Source organism: Vigna angularis, chromosome 9 (assembly GCF_016808095.1).
Source record: "Vigna angularis cultivar LongXiaoDou No.4 chromosome 9, ASM1680809v1, whole genome shotgun sequence".
NCBI lineage: Eukaryota > Viridiplantae > Streptophyta > Magnoliopsida > Fabales > Fabaceae > Vigna > Vigna angularis.
The window spans coordinates 15,751,668-15,779,500 of record NC_068978.1 but is presented as its reverse complement, the minus strand read 5'-3'; the positions used below and the strand labels follow the sequence as shown (position 1 = coordinate 15,779,500).

The 27,833-nt window shown below is 34.9% G+C and overlaps 1 long non-coding RNA gene across 2 annotated transcripts; it reads left to right on the top strand.

The window, feature by feature from the left end:
- The first annotated feature begins 19 nt into the window (after positions 1-19).
- Positions 20-22,442, top strand: LOC128194122 (uncharacterized). Of its 2 annotated transcripts, XR_008245444.1 has the most exons (5): positions 20-1,761; positions 8,682-9,715; positions 16,635-17,668; positions 19,054-19,140; positions 21,449-22,442. It is a non-coding gene; the product is annotated as an uncharacterized LOC128194122 (long non-coding RNA). The 2 variants fall into 2 exon arrangements; XR_008245443.1 differs by lacking the exons at positions 20-1,761; positions 8,682-9,715 and having other exon boundaries at positions 12,608-17,668.
- Positions 22,443-27,833: the final 5,391 nt, after the last annotated feature.

Here is a 27,833-nt window from a genome sequence, read left to right as displayed (position 1 = left end):
CTGATGAATCATTATTTTATTCACTTCATTTAGTTTATTGTGCTAGAATTAATCAGGGAATTGTGCTTAATTGTCCAGTATTTTTCCATTTTACTGAATTGAGCCTAATCCGATCAGAAATTCTTATTTTAATTAATTTGAATTATCTGAAACGAATGATTTACATTATTGAGTGCATGAAAAATTTTGGAAAATATTTTTGGACATTTAGACTTTCTGTACAAATTCCCAATTCCTCTCGAGTAATCGTTTACAGGGGCAGAAGTGCCTAAAAGTAAGTTTTTTTTGCCAATGGTGACCTGTGTTCACCTGACTGAGTACCTGTGTTGGACTTTCTGTACAAATTTGCAATTCCTCTCGGGTAATCATTTACAGGAGTGCTGTAAACGATTACCAGTGCTGCGTGAATGTTGTGTCAACTTGTGTGTCTTCGTTTGAGTTCAATTCTTATCCGTTTTGCATGCAATATTTTTTCATAGTTTCGTATGGATGTCTATTTTTACGTATAGTTTTTACTTTGATAGAATTATTTCTGTAATGTTCCCAGTAATTGTTTTACTCTTCTATGTCAGTCCAGTGCTGCATGAATTTTGTGTCAATTTGTGTGTCTTCGTTCGAGTTCAGTTCTTATTTGTTTTCTATGCAATTTTTTTTCATATTTTTGTATGGATGTCTATTTTCATGTATAGTTTTTACCTTGTTCAAATTCATTATGTGTTGTTCCCAGTAAATGTTTTATTCCACTGTGTCAGTCCAGCAAAGGGAAACACACATGCAGCACATGCACATGGAAAGGCTTTGGTTTTAATTTTTTTTATGGAGAATAGGATAAAGAAGTGCACATTTACGTGAAGTCCAGCAACAAATGCAAGTAGCACATGATGGAAGGAATCTACAAAAGCTTGTGGTATGAGTGCACACACATGGAGTTTTGCTTCCATTTGATGGATGATGACATGGAATCACATTTCTGAAAATGGTCCACCAAACACATGCTTGCAATGTACCAAGAATCACTTAAGTTTCACAAATGTCACGGCTGGAAACATCAAGTGGAGGGCCCCTTTGTTTTATTTTGAATTTGAAGGAGAGAGGAAGACACCATTCTAGTTCCAAAATTTTGAGAGGAGGCCATGAGCATCATGGAAGGGAGTTGAAGAATGAAGGAAACCAATCACTACTTGAATGGAGGATGAAGTTGGTTGAAGTTCTTGTCTTCTCATTTGGTTTTGTAAATCTTTCATTTAAGTTTTTGTTCATCTTTTCCATAAACTGTAATTTGGATTTTGTGTTTATGGAAATTGTTTTAAGAGCTTTGTAATTTAATCTTGAATTGTTTTCTTTCCTTTTAATTTTTGCTGCAAGTGTCATGGCTTGGAAGAATAACATTCCTTCTTTCATTTAGTTTTCTTTCATACACTTTTGATTGAATCCTTTGTTGTTATGCTTGAATGATTCACGGATGTTTTAAGTGGGAGAATGAATTATTGTTTCATGTTTTTATGTTGTTAAAGATTGAAAAGAAGCAAGGTGCATGGTAACTTATGGAGATAGTCATGGCTCCTTCTATTTGAGTTTCTCTTTGATTTTGTTTTAACTAAGAAGATGGATGCTTACGGTTTTGGATGTCCATTTGCAATTACCATTTCAATGAAACCCAGCAAATTTGTCACGGCACATGAGATGGATGCTTACGGTTTTGGATGTCCATTTGCAATTACCATTTCAATGAAACCCAGCAAATTTGTCACGGCACATGAGGTAAGTTTTAGAAGCATTTCAAATTCTGTTTTTAAATTTCAGATTTTACTGTCTCTTTTTACTGCTGTAATTTAATTTCTGTTGTAATTTAATTTCAATTGTTATTTTCTGCAATTTAATTTCTGCTCTTCTTTATTTTTGCATGTTGATCATTTACTGTAATTTTATTTCCTGTATTTTACTGCAGTAATTTTGAGTTTTTTTTACTGTTTTCCCAATTTACCATTTTCTGTATTTACTGTTTTCTGTATTTTTGTTTTCTGTATTTTGCTGTTACTGTTTTACTGATTTTGAAAATTCTGTACTTACTGTTTTTACTGTTATTATTTACTGCTGTAATTTCATCTTTTGTTTTTACTGTTTTACTGTTTTTACAGTTTTCTGTATTTTATGTTTTACTGTATTTTCGTTTTTACTGTTCCAGATTTAATTTTTACTGTTTCATGTTACTGTATTTTCGTTTTTACTGTTTTCTAAAATTTTCTGTTTTCTGTATTTACGGTTTTTTTTGAATTTTCTGTTTTTCTGTATTTTCGTTTTTACTGTCCCAGATTTATTTTTACTGTTTTATGTTGCTGTAATTTTATTTTTACGGTTTGTTAATTTACTGCTTTCAACATTTACATTTTTCCGCAACCAAAAACAATCACAAACCCCCCACTTCGTGTTTGATCTGAGACTGAACCAGCATATTGGTCCTTGAGAGACGACCTAGGAGTCACTTCCTAGTATCTATACTGCATTATTTTTTCTGTATCAAATTTGTATGACCGCGACAGTTGTATCAAATTTTGGCGCCGCTGCCGGGGACCAATGACGGTTCGGTTTTGGATTTTTTTTTGTTGTTTTCTGTTATGTGCATTTTTTGTATCCATGTCGTATATGTTTTGTCTCGTGTTGTGATGTGATGTTATATTTTCTGTATTCGTAACGTATGTGTTTGTCTGTTAAAGTAAAAAAAAATATTTCAAAAAAAAAAATGTGTTTTGTGTTTTATTTGCTTCGTGATTTTTAGTGTTTTTATTTTTCCATGTCTACAAATTTTGATTATATGAATTCTGCTTATTCTGTCGATGCCTCTAGCTATGACTGTCATGCTGCATATTACTGTGATTTTAATCCTGCTAATTTCTATGATGAGAACAATATGTCTCATCCTCAAACTTCTGAGAGCTCCCTTTGGGAGCCGGTTCCACCTAGTGAGGATGGTGATCATTTAGTGCTCACCACTGGACTGATAAATATGCTGCCCCATATTCGTGGAGTTACGAATGAATGCCCACAGGCGCATTTGGAGAAGTTCTATGGAATTTGCTGTTATATGAAACCTCCAAATATCCCAGATGATCACATTTTCTTGAGGGCATTTCCGCATTCATTACAAGGAGCAGCTAAGGATTGGCTGTATTGTCTTCCTCCAGGACTCATTACCAGATGGGAAGATCTTGAGCAAAAATTTTTGAGCAAATTTTCCCCTGTGCATGATGGAAACAACAACAATCCTGGATGGAATGACCCTACCTTGGGATGGTACAGTGCTCCACAGCATCAATATCAAGAACCATCATTCCAAAGTACTTTCATGCCTCCACCAGTCCAGCAAGAACAGCAGAGTCAACAATATGGTGCTCCTGCCCAAATAGCTCCTCAGACTTCGACTTCTAAGCCTACATTAAAGGAGTTACTGGAGCAGATGACCATGCAGAACATTCAGTTTCAGAAAGGGAACATGCAGTTCAAGCAAGAGAGCATGAAGTTCCAGCAGGAAACTCAAGCTGCCATTCAGAATCTGACTGATCAGATAGGGCAGATGGCCACACAGCTTAATCAGGAACAGTTTCAACTATCAGAGGAATCAACATTTCAGACTGTTCAGATTCCAGATGACGATGGCAGTGCCATCAACATAGCAGATGGGGAACAAAGTTATGAGCTTACCACTGAGCAACCTACTTTCCCATCGTCCTATGTCCCTATTCTTGCACCTGATGAGACTTACGAATATCTTGAGGACGAGGCAGGAATAAGCAACACTTTAGAGCCTGGTAGACCACCTTCATCTTCCCACACTTTAGCAATCTTCAAGGAAGTGGAGGTAAGCATACCGCAAATGGATTATTTTGTTGATTGTGATGATGATCAGTATGCTGATGACTATATTGTTGTTGAGTCTGATTTTAATTTTTCCTCTGTGCATGATGAGAAACGCTTTTTACTATCACATCTGAATGATTATTCTCCATGCATTGAACATGAATCTGAGTCTGCGGTTAATATAGTTTCTAGTTTTGAAATTAATTCATGTTCTGAGGATGTATTTGAGGTTCAGCCTGTTACACTGGATTTGGGTGTTAAACCTCTGCATGACATTTCTTTGGAGGCATATTGCATTAACCCTATTGCAGGAGGTACACATGAATTTGATCAACAAACACCGATAGTGGACAACAAAGGTGCTGACATTGGCAGTTCGAAGATCAACATGCATCTGCTGAATCCGCTCAGTAACAATATTTGCTGCTTAGATCCGGCGATGGTGGATATTTCCCTGCTTGATCAGATATGGAGGATGAAGCAATTTTTCCTATTAACTTTCGTGCTGGATACTGAAGCGAAAAACATCTCCCTGATTGTCCAAAATTGGCAACTGCCACCATAACCAGGGGAGTTTTCCTGTTCTTCTTCCCTTAATTTTCTTAGTTTGTGAATTAGGGGAGAATTCTGATTTTCTTAGTTTTCGATTTGTTATTTTTATTTAAAAAACAAAAACAAAATGTGTTCTGTTTTTGGTCTGTTATTTTGTTAATGTATGTTTTGTAAATATGTGTTTTGTTTGCTGTTTTTGAAATATGTGTTTTATCTGCTTTGATATCTTGTGTTTGGTATTAGGTATTTTGTTTCGTTAATACATGTTCTGTTTTATTTAATTATTTAGATTTCGTTTTTGTTAAAAAAAAAAAAAAAAAAAACAGAGAGCATAAAATTGCAGTAATAGGGCAGAGAGGTGTAGTTTGAGCAAAGATTTAATCTGAGTGCATTTATTGAAAATAACCTGATACACAGATAACATTTTGTCTTACACTGCTGATAATAAAAATAAAATGCATAAAAACTAAATAAAGATGTTCAGGGTTCGATCATTTCTGATCGTTAAGTATTACAGACCATAATAAAAAAACATAAAAAAAAAACATAAAAGCATAAAAAAAAAAAATTAAGTGTTCAGATTACATGCCTTGTTCAAATTCTGGCCACACTCGGCCAGCAAAAACATAAAAAAAAAAAAACATAAAACATTAAAAATTCAACGGAAGAATTCTCGAGCTGGTTGTGGCGGTCTAAGGGAGAGCTCCGTCGAGGGAGCTCTGGTTCAGAATGTGAGAAGCATGGGTGGAGGGATTTGTCGTACGTCCCTATCGTCGTCGATGATGATCGGAACGGGAAACAGATTCAGCAGCCTCGGTGCCCTCATAATCACCCAGTCATAATCTTTCGGCCAAAAAAAAAAAAAAAAAATTGTGTGTTAATAATAGAAGAGGAAAGGAAAAAAATCAATAAAAGTGAGTTTTGATCAGAGTCTTACCGTACATATATAGTGGCAGTTGCGAAAACTGAGTGCCAGTAGGGTCTATCTCCGCTTGCCAGCGCCTGACCCGATTGCCGTGATTGTTGAACCAGCAGTGCACGTTGTATTCGCTGGCATCTCCGAAGATCCTTTAAAAAAAAAAAAAAAAAAAAAAAAAACAAAACATAACTCATAAAAAAGCATAATTTAAAAAAAAAAAAACATTTCTTAGTTCTGTGTTTTCTTTATTTGTTCTTGTTTTCTTTTAGATTTATTTTGTCCTGTCTGTCTTTGATGTTTTTGGTCTGGTCTCAGATCTGTTTCACGGTCCTTGCAAAAGGGTCCTAAACGGATCTACGTCCTGTTGTCCTGTTGTCCTTGTCCGTGTTGTTCTTGTTTTAATTTATGTTTTTGTGTTTTTAGTTTTTAGTGGGGTACGTGGCGTTGTTCTACCCGATTGTCTCTGCCATACCTTCAAACGAAGGGAGATTAACGTCTGGTTTCCAGCCGATATACCCCTTATGTTTTAAGACAGTTGTGTTTTTAGTTTTTTAGTTAAAAAAGAAATTGAAAAGGAGAAGAAAGAAGATGGAGCGGAAAGAAAAATAAAGAGCAGTGCAAAGAAGAAAAATACAGGAAAGCAGGAAAGGAAATAAAGAAAAAAAAAACGGGAAAGCAGGAAAGGAAATACAGAAAGAAGATGGAAAGCAGTAAAGGGAGAGTAGGCAAGAGTAAAGCAGAGGAAAATAGAAGAAAAAAAAGAGAAGGCAGAAAGAAGGATAAGTAAAGCAAGCAGAAAGAAAGGGAGATCCGAGAGTGCAGAGGACTTACCTGGAGAAGTAGGGTTGCAGAAGCTCCTCGCAGATCTCAGCTCTTCAGAAGGCACCGGGGCAGAGGCTCCGCGCAGACTCCAGACGCTCAGAAGAGAGAGAAGAGAGGAGTAGAGAGAGAGAAGAGAGGAGTAGAGAGAGAGCAGGGCAGTCAGAAATGTCGCTCAGGCGCTGAAGTTGGCCCATTTATAGCCAAATTGTTTTCACTGTAGCAATAGTTTCGGTCATAGCCACCGAAACTGTTGCCACAGTACCGGTCTTCTCCTTTTTCAAAAAAAAAAAAAAAAAAAAAAATATTAGCATCTACTGATGGGTGCTAGGTGATGATAACATCTACTGATGGATGTTATTGAAAATTTCTTCCCATTTCCCTACCTTTTATTGCACTTGTCCATAATATGTTTCGTGTTTTGATTGATGATGTATGCTTAGAACACATTGAGGACAATGTGTAGTTTAAGTGTGGTCTATAGGGAGAGATTATGATTGTTCTTTGTGTTATGTGTTAAATTTTTTTTGTTTTTGAGTGTTAAATTTTTTCTGTTTTAAATTGTTTTTAGTGTGTTTTGTGTGCAATTTTACATTTTTTCTCTTCAATCATGGACTTTGTTTAAGTTGTAGACTCGTCTTTCATTTCACTTGATTAATACTCATGGCATGAAATCTTTGCTTTTCTCTGCTTGGAAAATGATTATGCTGTTTCAGAGGTTGATTTGATTGTGACAATTACCCTGTGAGAATTTGAGCCACTTTATTTCTTTCTTGCGTGTGACATGTCTCTTGATTGCTTGCACATGTGCCTTGGCTTGACTCTTGTTGATGATTCTTGATGGATATGCATGTTTAGAAATGATAAAGGCATTTCATTTCTTGAGCCTCGTTAGCCAAATAAGCCTACCCTGTTATTATTATTTGATAACCCCTTTGAGCCTATACTGTATCCATTTCTTTGTTTTAAAGCTCATACAATAGCCCTAAGTGAAAAACCATGATTACCTTAACCTTAGGAAATTTTGGAGCTTTGGAAGTGTTTTGGGAATAAGTGTGGTCTCTGTGGGGATTCTTATAAATTGGCTAGTTGGTTCCTCATCTTGTTTTATTTTTGGAAATATGATCTTGTTGAGTGATGAAAAAAAAAATTAAAAAAAGAAAAAAAATTGAAAAAAAAAATTGAAAAATGAAAAAAAAAAAAAACAAAACAATTTTGTGAATAATGGAGTCAAGAAGAGGATTGAATTAGAGGTTTGGTTGTGATTTGACTGTGTTTACACTTGTTCCCCATTGCTCCTCTATTTCTTGTGGTTTGTAGCTACTTATCCATATATATCCTCCCTTGTCCTTGGCCCCATTACAGCCATAAAAGACCTTTTGATTTAAACATGCATATACTTCTGAGTGTTGATTTTAGAGGCTTGCCAAGTCTGTTTGTGTTTGCTTTCTTGAGTGCATCGAGCTGATATTATTATTTACCCTAGACACTTGAGAGAAACACTGATAGTGCATCTGTGAGGTTTTGGTACTTTTAATTCACCTCTTGAACTGATTAATTGTTTTACCATGTTTTGAATTGCTTGGATGATTTCTGCGAGTATCTGTTTTCTATGATTTTGTGTCAGATATTGTCTACATCTTTTCGTTGTCCAGATTTCTTGAGAACAGTGTAAATTTTCTTTCTTTCTTGTGAGTTTTTATTTTCTGTGTGCTGAGTTTTTGGTCGTACACCTAATGTCCATTGAATTATTCCCTGATTTGCGTCTTAATTTTGCCCAAGAGTGCAAAAGACTAAGTGTGGTATATTTTGATGAATCATTATTTTATTCACTTCATTTAGTTTATTGTGCTAGAATTAATCAGGGAATTGTGCTTAATTGTCCAGTATTTTTCCATTTTACTGAATTGAGCCTAATCCGATCAGAAATTCTTATTTTAATTAATTTGAATTATCTGAAACGAATGATTTACATTATTGAGTGCATGAAAAATTTTGGAAAATATTTTTGGACATTTAGACTTTCTGTACAAATTCCCAATTCCTCTCGAGTAATCGTTTACAGGGGCAGAAGTGCCTAAAAGTAAGTTTTTTTTGCCAATGGTGACCTGTGTTCACCTGACTGAGTACCTGTGTTGGACTTTCTGTACAAATTTGCAATTCCTCTCGGGTAATCATTTACAGGAGTGCTGTAAACGATTACCAGTGCTGCGTGAATGTTGTGTCAACTTGTGTGTCTTCGTTTGAGTTCAATTCTTATCCGTTTTGCATGCAATATTTTTTCATAGTTTCGTATGGATGTCTATTTTTACGTATAGTTTTTACTTTGATAGAATTATTTCTGTAATGTTCCCAGTAATTGTTTTACTCTTCTATGTCAGTCCAGTGCTGCATGAATTTTGTGTCAATTTGTGTGTCTTCGTTCGAGTTCAGTTCTTATTTGTTTTCTATGCAATTTTTTTTCATATTTTTGTATGGATGTCTATTTTCATGTATAGTTTTTACCTTGTTCAAATTCATTATGTGTTGTTCCCAGTAAATGTTTTATTCCACTGTGTCAGTCCAGCAAAGGGAAACACACATGCAGCACATGCACATGGAAAGGCTTTGGTTTTAATTTTTTTTATGGAGAATAGGATAAAGAAGTGCACATTTACGTGAAGTCCAGCAACAAATGCAAGTAGCACATGATGGAAGGAATCTACAAAAGCTTGTGGTATGAGTGCACACACATGGAGTTTTGCTTCCATTTGATGGATGATGACATGGAATCACATTTCTGAAAATGGTCCACCAAACACATGCTTGCAATGTACCAAGAATCACTTAAGTTTCACAAATGTCACGGCTGGAAACATCAAGTGGAGGGCCCCTTTGTTTTATTTTGAATTTGAAGGAGAGAGGAAGACACCATTCTAGTTCCAAAATTTTGAGAGGAGGCCATGAGCATCATGGAAGGGAGTTGAAGAATGAAGGAAACCAATCACTACTTGAATGGAGGATGAAGTTGGTTGAAGTTCTTGTCTTCTCATTTGGTTTTGTAAATCTTTCATTTAAGTTTTTGTTCATCTTTTCCATAAACTGTAATTTGGATTTTGTGTTTATGGAAATTGTTTTAAGAGCTTTGTAATTTAATCTTGAATTGTTTTCTTTCCTTTTAATTTTTGCTGCAAGTGTCATGGCTTGGAAGAATAACATTCCTTCTTTCATTTAGTTTTCTTTCATACACTTTTGATTGAATCCTTTGTTGTTATGCTTGAATGATTCACGGATGTTTTAAGTGGGAGAATGAATTATTGTTTCATGTTTTTATGTTGTTAAAGATTGAAAAGAAGCAAGGTGCATGGTAACTTATGGAGATAGTCATGGCTCCTTCTATTTGAGTTTCTCTTTGATTTTGTTTTAACTAAGAAGATGGATGCTTACGGTTTTGGATGTCCATTTGCAATTACCATTTCAATGAAACCCAGCAAATTTGTCACGGCACATGAGATGGATGCTTACGGTTTTGGATGTCCATTTGCAATTACCATTTCAATGAAACCCAGCAAATTTGTCACGGCACATGAGGTAAGTTTTAGAAGCATTTCAAATTCTGTTTTTAAATTTCAGATTTTACTGTCTCTTTTTACTGCTGTAATTTAATTTCTGTTGTAATTTAATTTCAATTGTTATTTTCTGCAATTTAATTTCTGCTCTTCTTTATTTTTGCATGTTGATCATTTACTGTAATTTTATTTCCTGTATTTTACTGCAGTAATTTTGAGTTTTTTTTACTGTTTTCCCAATTTACCATTTTCTGTATTTACTGTTTTCTGTATTTTTGTTTTCTGTATTTTGCTGTTACTGTTTTACTGATTTTGAAAATTCTGTACTTACTGTTTTTACTGTTATTATTTACTGCTGTAATTTCATCTTTTGTTTTTACTGTTTTACTGTTTTTACAGTTTTCTGTATTTTATGTTTTACTGTATTTTCGTTTTTACTGTTCCAGATTTAATTTTTACTGTTTCATGTTACTGTATTTTCGTTTTTACTGTTTTCTAAAATTTTCTGTTTTCTGTATTTACGGTTTTTTTTGAATTTTCTGTTTTTCTGTATTTTCGTTTTTACTGTCCCAGATTTATTTTTACTGTTTTATGTTGCTGTAATTTTATTTTTACGGTTTGTTAATTTACTGCTTTCAACATTTACATTTTTCCGCAACCAAAAACAATCACAAACCCCCCACTTCGTGTTTGATCTGAGACTGAACCAGCATATTGGTCCTTGAGAGACGACCTAGGAGTCACTTCCTAGTATCTATACTGCATTATTTTTTCTGTATCAAATTTGTATGACCGCGACAGTTGTATCAAATTTTGGCGCCGCTGCCGGGGACCAATGACGGTTCGGTTTTGGATTTTTTTTTGTTGTTTTCTGTTATGTGCATTTTTTGTATCCATGTCGTATATGTTTTGTCTCGTGTTGTGATGTGATGTTATATTTTCTGTATTCGTAACGTATGTGTTTGTCTGTTAAAGTAAAAAAAAATATTTCAAAAAAAAAAATGTGTTTTGTGTTTTATTTGCTTCGTGATTTTTAGTGTTTTTATTTTTCCATGTCTACAAATTTTGATTATATGAATTCTGCTTATTCTGTCGATGCCTCTAGCTATGACTGTCATGCTGCATATTACTGTGATTTTAATCCTGCTAATTTCTATGATGAGAACAATATGTCTCATCCTCAAACTTCTGAGAGCTCCCTTTGGGAGCCGGTTCCACCTAGTGAGGATGGTGATCATTTAGTGCTCACCACTGGACTGATAAATATGCTGCCCCATATTCGTGGAGTTACGAATGAATGCCCACAGGCGCATTTGGAGAAGTTCTATGGAATTTGCTGTTATATGAAACCTCCAAATATCCCAGATGATCACATTTTCTTGAGGGCATTTCCGCATTCATTACAAGGAGCAGCTAAGGATTGGCTGTATTGTCTTCCTCCAGGACTCATTACCAGATGGGAAGATCTTGAGCAAAAATTTTTGAGCAAATTTTCCCCTGTGCATGATGGAAACAACAACAATCCTGGATGGAATGACCCTACCTTGGGATGGTACAGTGCTCCACAGCATCAATATCAAGAACCATCATTCCAAAGTACTTTCATGCCTCCACCAGTCCAGCAAGAACAGCAGAGTCAACAATATGGTGCTCCTGCCCAAATAGCTCCTCAGACTTCGACTTCTAAGCCTACATTAAAGGAGTTACTGGAGCAGATGACCATGCAGAACATTCAGTTTCAGAAAGGGAACATGCAGTTCAAGCAAGAGAGCATGAAGTTCCAGCAGGAAACTCAAGCTGCCATTCAGAATCTGACTGATCAGATAGGGCAGATGGCCACACAGCTTAATCAGGAACAGTTTCAACTATCAGAGGAATCAACATTTCAGACTGTTCAGATTCCAGATGACGATGGCAGTGCCATCAACATAGCAGATGGGGAACAAAGTTATGAGCTTACCACTGAGCAACCTACTTTCCCATCGTCCTATGTCCCTATTCTTGCACCTGATGAGACTTACGAATATCTTGAGGACGAGGCAGGAATAAGCAACACTTTAGAGCCTGGTAGACCACCTTCATCTTCCCACACTTTAGCAATCTTCAAGGAAGTGGAGGTAAGCATACCGCAAATGGATTATTTTGTTGATTGTGATGATGATCAGTATGCTGATGACTATATTGTTGTTGAGTCTGATTTTAATTTTTCCTCTGTGCATGATGAGAAACGCTTTTTACTATCACATCTGAATGATTATTCTCCATGCATTGAACATGAATCTGAGTCTGCGGTTAATATAGTTTCTAGTTTTGAAATTAATTCATGTTCTGAGGATGTATTTGAGGTTCAGCCTGTTACACTGGATTTGGGTGTTAAACCTCTGCATGACATTTCTTTGGAGGCATATTGCATTAACCCTATTGCAGGAGGTACACATGAATTTGATCAACAAACACCGATAGTGGACAACAAAGGTGCTGACATTGGCAGTTCGAAGATCAACATGCATCTGCTGAATCCGCTCAGTAACAATATTTGCTGCTTAGATCCGGCGATGGTGGATATTTCCCTGCTTGATCAGATATGGAGGATGAAGCAATTTTTCCTATTAACTTTCGTGCTGGATACTGAAGCGAAAAACATCTCCCTGATTGTCCAAAATTGGCAACTGCCACCATAACCAGGGGAGTTTTCCTGTTCTTCTTCCCTTAATTTTCTTAGTTTGTGAATTAGGGGAGAATTCTGATTTTCTTAGTTTTCGATTTGTTATTTTTATTTAAAAAACAAAAACAAAATGTGTTCTGTTTTTGGTCTGTTATTTTGTTAATGTATGTTTTGTAAATATGTGTTTTGTTTGCTGTTTTTGAAATATGTGTTTTATCTGCTTTGATATCTTGTGTTTGGTATTAGGTATTTTGTTTCGTTAATACATGTTCTGTTTTATTTAATTATTTAGATTTCGTTTTTGTTAAAAAAAAAAAAAAAAAAAAAAACAGAGAGCATAAAATTGCAGTAATAGGGCAGAGAGGTGTAGTTTGAGCAAAGATTTAATCTGAGTGCATTTATTGAAAATAACCTGATACACAGATAACATTTTGTCTTACACTGCTGATAATAAAAATAAAATGCATAAAAACTAAATAAAGATGTTCAGGGTTCGATCATTTCTGATCGTTAAGTATTACAGACCATAATAAAAAAACATAAAAAAAAAACATAAAAGCATAAAAAAAAAAATTAAGTGTTCAGATTACATGCCTTGTTCAAATTCTGGCCACACTCGGCCAGCAAAAACATAAAAAAAAAAAAACATAAAACATTAAAAATTCAACGGAAGAATTCTCGAGCTGGTTGTGGCGGTCTAAGGGAGAGCTCCGTCGAGGGAGCTCTGGTTCAGAATGTGAGAAGCATGGGTGGAGGGATTTGTCGTACGTCCCTATCGTCGTCGATGATGATCGGAACGGGAAACAGATTCAGCAGCCTCGGTGCCCTCATAATCACCCAGTCATAATCTTTCGGCCAAAAAAAAAAAAAAAAAATTGTGTGTTAATAATAGAAGAGGAAAGGAAAAAAATCAATAAAAGTGAGTTTTGATCAGAGTCTTACCGTACATATATAGTGGCAGTTGCGAAAACTGAGTGCCAGTAGGGTCTATCTCCGCTTGCCAGCGCCTGACCCGATTGCCGTGATTGTTGAACCAGCAGTGCACGTTGTATTCGCTGGCATCTCCGAAGATCCTTTAAAAAAAAAAAAAAAAAAACAAAACAAAACATAACTCATAAAAAAGCATAATTTAAAAAAAAAAAAACATTTCTTAGTTCTGTGTTTTCTTTATTTGTTCTTGTTTTCTTTTAGATTTATTTTGTCCTGTCTGTCTTTGATGTTTTTGGTCTGGTCTCAGATCTGTTTCACGGTCCTTGCAAAAGGGTCCTAAACGGATCTACGTCCTGTTGTCCTGTTGTCCTTGTCCGTGTTGTTCTTGTTTTAATTTATGTTTTTGTGTTTTTAGTTTTTAGTGGGGTACGTGGCGTTGTTCTACCCGATTGTCTCTGCCATACCTTCAAACGAAGGGAGATTAACGTCTGGTTTCCAGCCGATATACCCCTTATGTTTTAAGACAGTTGTGTTTTTAGTTTTTTAGTTAAAAAAGAAATTGAAAAGGAGAAGAAAGAAGATGGAGCGGAAAGAAAAATAAAGAGCAGTGCAAAGAAGAAAAATACAGGAAAGCAGGAAAGGAAATAAAGAAAAAAAAAACGGGAAAGCAGGAAAGGAAATACAGAAAGAAGATGGAAAGCAGTAAAGGGAGAGTAGGCAAGAGTAAAGCAGAGGAAAATAGAAGAAAAAAAAGAGAAGGCAGAAAGAAGGATAAGTAAAGCAAGCAGAAAGAAAGGGAGATCCGAGAGTGCAGAGGACTTACCTGGAGAAGTAGGGTTGCAGAAGCTCCTCGCAGATCTCAGCTCTTCAGAAGGCACCGGGGCAGAGGCTCCGCGCAGACTCCAGACGCTCAGAAGAGAGAGAAGAGAGGAGTAGAGAGAGAGAAGAGAGGAGTAGAGAGAGAGCAGGGCAGTCAGAAATGTCGCTCAGGCGCTGAAGTTGGCCCATTTATAGCCAAATTGTTTTCACTGTAGCAATAGTTTCGGTCATAGCCACCGAAACTGTTGCCACAGTACCGGTCTTCTCCTTTTTCAAAAAAAAAAAAAAAAAAAAAAATATTAGCATCTACTGATGGGTGCTAGGTGATGATAACATCTACTGATGGATGTTATTGAAAATTTCTTCCCATTTCCCTACCTTTTATTGCACTTGTCCATAATATGTTTCGTGTTTTGATTGATGATGTATGCTTAGAACACATTGAGGACAATGTGTAGTTTAAGTGTGGTCTATAGGGAGAGATTATGATTGTTCTTTGTGTTATGTGTTAAATTTTTTTTGTTTTTGAGTGTTAAATTTTTTCTGTTTTAAATTGTTTTTAGTGTGTTTTGTGTGCAATTTTACATTTTTTCTCTTCAATCATGGACTTTGTTTAAGTTGTAGACTCGTCTTTCATTTCACTTGATTAATACTCATGGCATGAAATCTTTGCTTTTCTCTGCTTGGAAAATGATTATGCTGTTTCAGAGGTTGATTTGATTGTGACAATTACCCTGTGAGAATTTGAGCCACTTTATTTCTTTCTTGCGTGTGACATGTCTCTTGATTGCTTGCACATGTGCCTTGGCTTGACTCTTGTTGATGATTCTTGATGGATATGCATGTTTAGAAATGATAAAGGCATTTCATTTCTTGAGCCTCGTTAGCCAAATAAGCCTACCCTGTTATTATTATTTGATAACCCCTTTGAGCCTATACTGTATCCATTTCTTTGTTTTAAAGCTCATACAATAGCCCTAAGTGAAAAACCATGATTACCTTAACCTTAGGAAATTTTGGAGCTTTGGAAGTGTTTTGGGAATAAGTGTGGTCTCTGTGGGGATTCTTATAAATTGGCTAGTTGGTTCCTCATCTTGTTTTATTTTTGGAAATATGATCTTGTTGAGTGATGAAAAAAAAAATTAAAAAAAGAAAAAAAATTGAAAAAAAAAATTGAAAAATGAAAAAAAAAAAAACAAAACAATTTTGTGAATAATGGAGTCAAGAAGAGGATTGAATTAGAGGTTTGGTTGTGATTTGACTGTGTTTACACTTGTTCCCCATTGCTCCTCTATTTCTTGTGGTTTGTAGCTACTTATCCATATATATCCTCCCTTGTCCTTGGCCCCATTACAGCCATAAAAGACCTTTTGATTTAAACATGCATATACTTCTGAGTGTTGATTTTAGAGGCTTGCCAAGTCTGTTTGTGTTTGCTTTCTTGAGTGCATCGAGCTGATATTATTATTTACCCTAGACACTTGAGAGAAACACTGATAGTGCATCTGTGAGGTTTTGGTACTTTTAATTCACCTCTTGAACTGATTAATTGTTTTACCATGTTTTGAATTGCTTGGATGATTTCTGCGAGTATCTGTTTTCTATGATTTTGTGTCAGATATTGTCTACATCTTTTCGTTGTCCAGATTTCTTGAGAACAGTGTAAATTTTCTTTCTTTCTTGTGAGTTTTTATTTTCTGTGTGCTGAGTTTTTGGTCGTACACCTAATGTCCATTGAATTATTCCCTGATTTGCGTCTTAATTTTGCCCAAGAGTGCAAAAGACTAAGTGTGGTATATTTTGATGAATCATTATTTTATTCACTTCATTTAGTTTATTGTGCTAGAATTAATCAGGGAATTGTGCTTAATTGTCCAGTATTTTTCCATTTTACTGAATTGAGCCTAATCCGATCAGAAATTCTTATTTTAATTAATTTGAATTATCTGAAACGAATGATTTACATTATTGAGTGCATGAAAAATTTTGGAAAATATTTTTGGACATTTAGACTTTCTGTACAAATTCCCAATTCCTCTCGAGTAATCGTTTACAGGGGCAGAAGTGCCTAAAAGTAAGTTTTTTTTGCCAATGGTGACCTGTGTTCACCTGACTGAGTACCTGTGTTGGACTTTCTGTACAAATTTGCAATTCCTCTCGGGTAATCATTTACAGGAGTGCTGTAAACGATTACCAGTGCTGCGTGAATGTTGTGTCAACTTGTGTGTCTTCGTTTGAGTTCAATTCTTATCCGTTTTGCATGCAATATTTTTTCATAGTTTCGTATGGATGTCTATTTTTACGTATAGTTTTTACTTTGATAGAATTATTTCTGTAATGTTCCCAGTAATTGTTTTACTCTTCTATGTCAGTCCAGTGCTGCATGAATTTTGTGTCAATTTGTGTGTCTTCGTTCGAGTTCAGTTCTTATTTGTTTTCTATGCAATTTTTTTTCATATTTTTGTATGGATGTCTATTTTCATGTATAGTTTTTACCTTGTTCAAATTCATTATGTGTTGTTCCCAGTAAATGTTTTATTCCACTGTGTCAGTCCAGCAAAGGGAAACACACATGCAGCACATGCACATGGAAAGGCTTTGGTTTTAATTTTTTTTATGGAGAATAGGATAAAGAAGTGCACATTTACGTGAAGTCCAGCAACAAATGCAAGTAGCACATGATGGAAGGAATCTACAAAAGCTTGTGGTATGAGTGCACACACATGGAGTTTTGCTTCCATTTGATGGATGATGACATGGAATCACATTTCTGAAAATGGTCCACCAAACACATGCTTGCAATGTACCAAGAATCACTTAAGTTTCACAAATGTCACGGCTGGAAACATCAAGTGGAGGGCCCCTTTGTTTTATTTTGAATTTGAAGGAGAGAGGAAGACACCATTCTAGTTCCAAAATTTTGAGAGGAGGCCATGAGCATCATGGAAGGGAGTTGAAGAATGAAGGAAACCAATCACTACTTGAATGGAGGATGAAGTTGGTTGAAGTTCTTGTCTTCTCATTTGGTTTTGTAAATCTTTCATTTAAGTTTTTGTTCATCTTTTCCATAAACTGTAATTTGGATTTTGTGTTTATGGAAATTGTTTTAAGAGCTTTGTAATTTAATCTTGAATTGTTTTCTTTCCTTTTAATTTTTGCTGCAAGTGTCATGGCTTGGAAGAATAACATTCCTTCTTTCATTTAGTTTTCTTTCATACACTTTTGATTGAATCCTTTGTTGTTATGCTTGAATGATTCACGGATGTTTTAAGTGGGAGAATGAATTATTGTTTCATGTTTTTATGTTGTTAAAGATTGAAAAGAAGCAAGGTGCATGGTAACTTATGGAGATAGTCATGGCTCCTTCTATTTGAGTTTCTCTTTGATTTTGTTTTAACTAAGAAGATGGATGCTTACGGTTTTGGATGTCCATTTGCAATTACCATTTCAATGAAACCCAGCAAATTTGTCACGGCACATGAGATGGATGCTTACGGTTTTGGATGTCCATTTGCAATTACCATTTCAATGAAACCCAGCAAATTTGTCACGGCACATGAGGTAAGTTTTAGAAGCATTTCAAATTCTGTTTTTAAATTTCAGATTTTACTGTCTCTTTTTACTGCTGTAATTTAATTTCTGTTGTAATTTAATTTCAATTGTTATTTTCTGCAATTTAATTTCTGCTCTTCTTTATTTTTGCATGTTGATCATTTACTGTAATTTTATTTCCTGTATTTTACTGCAGTAATTTTGAGTTTTTTTTACTGTTTTCCCAATTTACCATTTTCTGTATTTACTGTTTTCTGTATTTTTGTTTTCTGTATTTTGCTGTTACTGTTTTACTGATTTTGAAAATTCTGTACTTACTGTTTTTACTGTTATTATTTACTGCTGTAATTTCATCTTTTGTTTTTACTGTTTTACTGTTTTTACAGTTTTCTGTATTTTATGTTTTACTGTATTTTCGTTTTTACTGTTCCAGATTTAATTTTTACTGTTTCATGTTACTGTATTTTCGTTTTTACTGTTTTCTAAAATTTTCTGTTTTCTGTATTTACGGTTTTTTTTGAATTTTCTGTTTTTCTGTATTTTCGTTTTTACTGTCCCAGATTTATTTTTACTGTTTTATGTTGCTGTAATTTTATTTTTACGGTTTGTTAATTTACTGCTTTCAACATTTACATTTTTCCGCAACCAAAAACAATCACAAACCCCCCACTTCGTGTTTGATCTGAGACTGAACCAGCATATTGGTCCTTGAGAGACGACCTAGGAGTCACTTCCTAGTATCTATACTGCATTATTTTTTCTGTATCAAATTTGTATGACCGCGACAGTTGTATCACCCACATATGCCTTAGTTATAGAACCAATGCCTATAAACATAAATAACCGTTGCCTTTTCTCTTTATTATACTAGTGAGAGTTTGGATTTTCTGACATCATATAGTAATTATTTTCTAAAAGCACAACCACCACATTATTTCTTTAACATAAATAATTGGTGCCTTTTCTCTTTATTATACTAGTGAGAGTTTGGAGTTTCTGACATCATATAGTAATTATTTTCTAAAAGCACAATCACCATATTATTTCTTTGCGCTTTCTCTTCTACTTGAACACGAACTTCGTTCACGAGTGTAAGGAAGAACAAAGGTAAGTTTTGTGTAATTTCTCTTAACGAAATTGTTTCTATTGCCTTTGTTTGAATATTTCTTTAGTTTTTTGTCGATTGGTATCGCTTTTTCATTTAACATTGACGTCCTGAACGCGAATTCAAACTCCACCACTTTCAAGGAAACAAACTGCTTTGTTCACAAGTGTAAGGAAGAACAAGGTCAATTTTGAGTCATTTACCTTAAATGTATGTGTTTTCGCTACCTTCATTGCCATTCTATTTGTGTTTTGATGGATTCATTTCATGTTTTTGTGATCCATTGAAGCTTCACCACAACAACCACCAAAGGTGCGTTCTTCTTTCTCCCTCACCGACGATAGAGCTTTATTCCGACGGTGAACCCATTTTCAAGGTTAGTTTTGGGATTTTGATAAATTTTCGTTTTCGTTTTTCATGGGCTATAAATTTCTTGTTGAACTACCATTTGTTGATATTATTATTGTTGAACTTGTTTATTGTATATGATATTGGTTACATTTTTTCTAGTTTATTTTTGGAATTTTAAAGTTTTCCTAGTCATGCACCATATACATTCAAGCATAGGGTTATTCAAAAGAACTCCAAATAACCTGAAAATTTGTTCAAAGCACAAAAAAATAATGAAAATTCGCCACAAAAAAGTTTAGATGAAAATTCAAAGTTTAAGTATGTGAACTATTTTTGTAAAGTTTAAAAAAAACACAAAATAAATTGACGAAAAATAGAAAACAGTCTTTTTATGAAAATCTATTTCTTTGGAAAAAAATTTCTACCCCAAATTGATATATAATAATGCCAAATCTGTCAACCAGAGCAAAAGTTATGATCGTTTAAAGATCTACAACAAAGGGCTTTCGAAATAATTTTTAAACTTCATATGAACCCAAAATAAGGGCTCCTGGTATTTTTTTTTTTTTCAAATAGGGGTTCCAATGAGTGGTCAAAAAAATTTCAAAGAAAAATAATAACTATAACTATCAAAACCAAAAATCACAAATAAATAGTAGAATACATTACTCATTATAACATCATTCACTACTACTATTACTACTGTAACACCATTACTAACATACATAGTAAGAATTGAAAGAATGACAACTCTTTCTTAATTTTATGGGTGATGGTGCATACAAATTTGTGCTAACCACATTCCCATGGTTTTTCTGTTTTTCAGGTTTTTACTTGTGATAACTTTAGTTTATAGTTTTGATTAGTTCATATAAATTTGAAAATGAGTTCTGGATATATGAAATGCCAAATCTGAGCTACATTTGCTGGTTTTCTACTTTTTAGGTTTGGTAAAAGTGTAAAAATGAATCATTTATTTAAAATAAAAACAAAGGAGGGATGTCAGAAAGTGCACTTTCTAACGTTAATTGACGTCTAAAATGGTCATCTTTTACGTTAATTAATGTCCAAAATGGGCAATTCTGGTGTCAAATGATGTCCAAAAATGCACTCTCAATCGTCAAATTTCCTATATTGCCATTTTTAGTGACCCCTAGAAACTTTGGAGCTCAACGATAAGGACGTATGAAAATGCTTGTTTCTCGACGTCAATCAACATCCTTTTTTGCTTTCGATGTCAATCAACATCCCCGCTATGACGTTGGTATATATTTTGGCAGACATCAAAGGTAAAAAATAACAGACATCAAAGTTCATTTTTGTAGTGGTGAAACCATTTATCATGACACAACAAACATCTCAATTTTTTTATGTAAAAGATCTTGCGTCTGAACATTGGTATGTTCATCTTCATTGCAGAAAAACAATTTGATGTTAATGAAGAGAATGTCAGTAATATCCATTTTGTTGACACCCATCCATTTAAAATAATGATAAACTTTTGATGTGCATTAAAGAATGCAGTATAGTGCTAGGAAGTGACTCCTAGGTCGTCTCTCAAGGACCAAATATGGTTCGAGGCTTAGATCACACATGTAGTGGGGGGTTTGAAAGTGTTTTTGTGCTTAGAAATGAACTAAATTAAAATAAGAACATAAACACGGATGTAAACACAATATTAAAACAGTTGGTCACTTAAACTAACATCATAACTAAAATATCACAACCAAGATAAATAAAGAACATTAAAATGAGAAGTGCTTGAACCAAATTAAAATGCAACATTGAATTAAAAAGTGAAAAGCTGAAAGGCAAATCCATCTCATTTAATATAAAAATAGCTTAAGTTCAAGTGTGAAAACAATGAAAATAAAACCTATTGGATTTTATCTCTTGTGGACGAAACCATGTGCTTCTAATTCTAAAGAAAGAAAATGAAATTGCAAAAACTTCTAAATTAATTCCCAGACCAGTGACATTCACTAAATGAAAATGTGCTTCCTAAAATTAAGTTGACACACATATATTTCTCCAATTGAAACTAAAAATAAAACCTAAGTGGCGGCATACAACTACTTTGTCTAAAGGAGATGAAATAAAATAAAGAATGCCAGCACCTCATGAACACTAACAAAATAAATGAAACTAAACAAGTAAACTACTTTAATCTCAATGCATTCCCATCATACATATAATATAAAAGATTTTTCAGTGCAAGACGAAGTAAGCAAAGCTGAGATTCCTTTCCATGGATGTAACATTGCTGGAATAAAATAAAACAATATAATATCTCTAAAAGCCAAATGAATCACACATATGTTTCTCCATTCCAGGGCATCACCATGAGCACTACTTCCTTCTCCCTTTGAATCTCCTCCAAAGTCAATCACGCTCTCTTCCTCAACCGTAACCCTCCATCTCTCAATCTCCCGGCTGGCTGTGCACTTGCTTCTCTCTAAACTAATAAAATGAACTTCCTCCCCTCTAGGTTGCGGCTGGAGCTTGTCTTCACGTGCTGGACCGTGGAAGCTTGAAGACTGTACGTGGGTTGCTATTAATTGTTCATGGTCGTGGTTGTGTGTGTGTTGTGCTCTGGATTTGAGGGCTTCCTATTGCTAAACGTCACCTCCAGCTCCAAGCCGAGACACCCTCCATTGCGTGTTGGACCGAGAGCTTTGGACGTGTGCTACTGCTTTCATGAATCCAAGCTGTTGGACCGCGTGAATGAGCAGGCTGTGCTTCAAGATCCATTTCTTCTACGCGCACCTTTTCTCCCATTCTCGGTGCTGCTGCTTCTTGGACGCGTGGTGGACTTCCTCAAAAGCTTTGGACCACAGACTAATCAAATTTCCAGACGTAACCCCCTCTTACGTGTGTTGTTGTTTATGCTGGAGCACACTACGTGTTGTCTTCACGTGGGCCTCTTGCCTCCTCTCCAACGTGAAATGCTGGATGGCTGCTCCTCTACGTGTTGTTGGACCAGCTGTGTGTCACACCCTTTATTCAAGCTGCTGGACCGCGTTTCCCCATGGGTCGTGTGCTATTTGCTTCCAGCACTCTACATAGTGTGCACCTCCCAAAGAAGCTCCCGGACATGTGATTCAATCTGGGCTGCTTTTGGATGTAATAATTGAAGCCTGTGCTTGCTGGACGCACCCCCTTTTTCAATTGAAGCACCCTTTTCTCAAAGGGCCAAAGAGTAAAATCACCATAGTGTCTTCTTTCTTGTGCACACTTCTTTTATGAAGAGTCTTGAATTAAGTGACAACCTTCCAAATGTACCAAATTGTATTTCCAAAATTTTCCTGTAATTAATAAATCAAATAATTAGCCTTAAATAATTCAAATTAATTAAAATAAGAATTTCTGGTCAAATTAAGAACAGTTAACAAAAATGGAAAAATATCGAACATTTAAACACAATTCCCTGATTAATTCTAGCACAATAAACTAAGTGAAATCGAGAAAATATTGACTCATCAATGTACATGCAATTCAAAAATATCACAAGAGAATATACATATGATCACTCCATAAATTGTGTATGAATTTCATATTGTATAAATTTGTGTATTTTGATAAATAAATATTTTATTTTCTATGTTTGTTATTTTGTGTTTTTGTTTTATTTTCATAGGGATATGGTTAATGATCAAAATTCATTAAGGGATGAAGGATCTTCTAGGAGACCTAAGCTACCAAATTGAAACAACTCTTAATTAAACGAACTAGTGGTGAGAAGACACTTGTGGATATTGACGTCAACACTAGTGTGGCTTCAAGTCTATATGTGGAGGAGTTCAATAGCTACTTAAGAGTATTAGCATGTTATAGGATTTTCATCCTTACTTCATCTTAAGATCATGTGTTTGAGGTTGATCAAAACATGATTTGACAAGATTAACTGGTAACTTATTTAATGTTATTGGTGTTATAATTAGATTATATTGATCTTTCCTTAATAAAATTATTGTGCATTTTTTTTGTTAGAGATAATATTTGATATTCCAAATTATCGCAATCAGGGTCATGAATGAACGATGAAAAATAATTTTAAAAAATAGAGGAGTCACCACCATAGTTTATTGTGGAAAACTATGAAAAATCATATAAAATAAGATGTACTTTAGCGAAACCGAATTTTGGATCTAGGAGTCAATTATGTGTTGGGAATGTATTAGCACCCTATAACATTTTGAAGACGATACACTTAATTAAATATGAAAGAACTAATGTGATTGGAAAAATATTCACTTTTCCCAAAATATCTAATAAACACTTTTATATTAATAAAATATTTTTGAAAATATTTATTTAGACCCAACAAGGATTGACTATAGTCCTACGTATTTCCACTCAGGTTAGAAAATCAGGGTCACGGTTAGTAGTTCTTTAAAATCAAGGTCAGGTTAGGGTTTGGAAACACGTAGTCCTTAAGGAAAAACTATTTGAGAGAGTTGATTTTTTAATTTTGAAAATTATATTATTTTTTTGAAATTTTTTGTATTACTGAGGAGGAGAGATAGTGAGTACTAGGACGACATATACAATTAGGCAAGTATTCAAACGGTCGCACAAGCATCCAAAAGAAAGGAAGTGAAAAAATGTATTTTTGAGTCTTTAAGAGAAAGAAAAGACAACAAGTACTAGGACTACACATGCGGTCACACAAGTACTTATACCTTTAATTTTAGAAAATGTTAAATGACATAAGGGACCATAAAGATAATTTTAAAAGGAAATGCAAAAAGATATTTTTATGAGATGGTACGTGTGACCATACTCATATCTTTATAATTTAGTTTATAAAAATAATTAGGAAGGTAGCTTAAAATTAAAATTGTTAATATATTGATAACTTAATAAACTGTAATCTCTACATAACAAAACACTAACTAAAAAGTGTATGATGGCTTTTTTATAATTAAAATCACAAAAATGATGTCAGCCCCCATTATAAAAGACTTCTAAAGAAAATTTGACGTCAATCCCCTATCTATTAAAGGTCAATTGATGTTGGCATGTCCTAAAACTGATGTCAAAAAGGCTTTATGATGTCGCTCACACCCCTGTCTGATGTCAAACTCATTTTACAAACAAAAGAAATAAGGCACGACCATTTGGGCAAAATCACTTTACTATTCTTTCTCTTTTTCATATGTGCAAAAGCTCTCCTGGTGATAAGCTTCATCTTCAACCCATTTCACTTCATGTTAACATTGTGGCGATCGTTTGGGCTCAAGCTTTCATTCTTTCCAATTATAAAATAGCTAGAGTATTCAAAGTTGTGGTGGTAAAAAACTTCAGTTCAAAAGATCACAACTTTTTGCTACGAAACTTTTTGAAGTTCCTTTGGACATATGTTCCAATTAAGAGGTCATTCAAAATTGGTGTTGAATTTATTAGTTCGTTTGGCTTTGTTAGAAACACAAATAAACACTAAGTTCATAAAAGAGACAACGCTCAGCCAATTTTTCTTTGTTAAAAATCTAGATTTGCATATTTTTCTTTGTTAAAAATCTTTTCCTAGGTTTCTTTAGCTTTTAATTTTTTAGAAATAGAATAGTTTAGTGTAAAAAGGTAAAAATAGGCTTTTCATAAAATTTTGGTTAATTTGCTCTTTTTAGCTAAATAAAATAGGTTCTTAAATACATAGGTTATTTTCCATTTTAGAAAAATAATTAGATAATAGAAAATAAAATTCTTTTTGCTGTTATAGGTTTTTATTTTTTCTTTTCACTGTTTAAACCTTCTTAGACTTATTTCTTTTTGCAGTGGTGCCCTAGACTCTTTGGGCTATTCAAATTGAAGCTAATTAAAATTTGGGCCGCTACACTAGTGCAAAAAGGGCTTTAGACGTCTGTTCTTTTGGCTTTTTGATGTTCGACCTATACCCGACATCTTTGTGGGTGATGTTAGTCAGACGTTGGGGGTATGCCTCAAACATCTATATAGACGTCCATTGTGGTCAGGCCCGACGTCTATATAGACATCCGAGGCATATCCCCGACGTCCATATAGACATTCAAGGTATACCCCGACGTCTATATAGACATCAGAAGAAGATACCCCCGACGTCCATATGCCTGAAACGGGTTGTTTAGGGATTAAGGGGTTGGACGTCGGTTAGTGCACTACCAGACGTCTATAGACGTCCGTCAGTGCACTAACCGACGTCTACTGGGAGTTTTTTTTTTTAAATTAATTTATTTTTGCATTAAAACCACACCTGAAAAGCAGAAAATTATCCCAGAACAATATAGTATAATATATATGCGTTTCATATAAAGAAAGTTCTACTTAATGTACAAAATAATCCAATACCAAAACTATCAAGATATAAACTTAAACTAAAACTAAGGAATGTTCAACAACAAATAAAATTGTTCCTAACTCCATCTTTGCAGAAGATAAGTTGTCCACTCCTGCCTTATCTGCCTAATTGTTTCCTCTGGTATAGGAGATGTACTCTTGAAGCGCTGCAAAATTGAAGAAAGATTCATTATGGTTTCATATATTTTTAAAGATGAATTTGATTTGTAATGTATTCAAGGTATGCATCATTACCTCATTCCAGTCATCTGTAATGGCAGCTCGAATGATGGTCTTAATCCAACACATGACATAGAAGCCACATTCCCATGAATCTTGCTGCTGGTTACACTAAAATGACAAACTAAATAGTCAAGAATTTAGATCATTCAATAACATAGAAAATGAATTAGAACTATAAATGACTTACAACCTTTGGATACAAAATTTGAACTAGTTGACCTTGAGATTTACCAATAACTCTATACAGATTGAAAACACAAAGTAAAATTATCATAACTATATTTATCATAAAAGTTTAAGGTGAACATCAAATTCAAAGTCATTTTTGGAGAAACACTTACCCTTGAAGCATGGTTCTCAAGTCATTTTTCATCTTCCTGTGTAACGAACAAAACCATATAATTTTACATTGTTTGGGAATGATGACCATCAGCTGCCAGTGCGACCTATCACGAAGGAAAAATAGTTATTTAACTAATTAAGGAAACTTTAATAATGAACTTTTACATATAACAACACCTACCCATCAATGTATGGCATAAGGTATACCTCTCTTTTTTACTCATTCATCCATGTTTGCAAATAATGTTGTCTGTTTTCAAGTGTGTTACCAGAAGGTTGAATGGTCTGAGGTTCAACAAATCCGTATATGGAAGACCGACCTTGGTCTACAACAATTGTGTCCATGTACCTAAAACAACAAAGTTAAGTTGTTAGAAACTATAGGAATCTAAATAAAAGAAATGTGGAAGACAAAATTAACTATCTTACATGCACCACAGTTGAATGATGGAAATATTCAATATCCTGTCTCCCCCAATCACCTCCAATGCATCAGGCAATGTGATATATACTGGCACATGGGGGGGCAGACCAAATACTCTCAAATCCTAGTATAGTTCTAATGGTGCTCTCTTCAACCTGGGTAATCTTGTCATTAGCTTTGGTAGAGGATCATCCTTTGCTTCAGCCATGTCATCATCTTCATGTATGACTTTATCATGAATCGGTTGCTTCTGAGGACGTGTGAACTAAAGATAAGAATTTCATCAAAGAGTTATCAACAAATATTCTTAAACTTAACATAGAAATACTAATAACAAATACATTATACCTATGGAGTAGCGATGTGTGACATGATCAATGCTCTAGGCCAAACTATAAATGATCCTATGGCCTCCCCCACAAAATTAATTTCTGGAGTGGGTACATACAGGCACCTGAGCCTGGGGATCCTGAATCTCGTCAATCGTCACATGCACGTGGTGGGGTAATATGGGAACACCATGAATAGTCTGCCCTCCCTCAAGCACTCGTCCGACAGCCACAATGCATGGGGGATCCCCATCAACCAACAACTCATATTGACTGCTATATTTAGTAGGTTCTACAGCAGAGCATGATCCTCTAGTGTTGACACGAGGTGGTGTGGGAGTTTGAGCGGTCCCCATGTTGCCCTGTGTCATGGAATGCAGCTTCTCTTCAAGCACTCTTTGTATTTCTTTTTGTTCTTGTAGTTGCTCCATGAATCGTTGCTCCATTGATCTCATGCTTTGGTTGAGTCTTTCCTCCCCTTGAAGATCCATCTGCCTTAGTGCCTCCTGACTCATTGATTGAGTGGTTTTCTGTGAAGGGCCAAAGTAGTCACGAAGACCAATCGCCCCAAGAACTCCACGTACACGTCCTGGGTGCTCGGGCTTTCCAATGGTCGTTGTTAGAATGTCGTCCCTACCTTGGACAGCAAATGTTCCCTGAGTCTGCTGCTCAACCAACTCATCCTGCACATAAAAAAACCAAGTTACTTAGAAGACATGCTGTGATAGATACACAATCAAACAATGTTTAGAATTTGAACTTAAAATTCTTTGTGAGATCAAGGCAGCTGAGGAAGATGTCATGTTCCCATCAGATTTAGTCCGAGCAGCCTTCCACAGCTCGTACCTAGCAGGTGCAGGTGCTAGGTCCAGCGACTCAAGTCCCAAGGCATCCGCTCTAGACTTTCTAATTTTTTTTCCAGTTTTGCATAACCACCTCTTGATAACAAGTGTGGTGCATCGTTTAGCCTTTGTCTTTCTTGGGCGGCTAACCTTTTACCCTGTGAAACCATGTATATAAATAAGTGTAAAATCATAAGAACTCAATGAAAGACTTTTCAGATGTTAA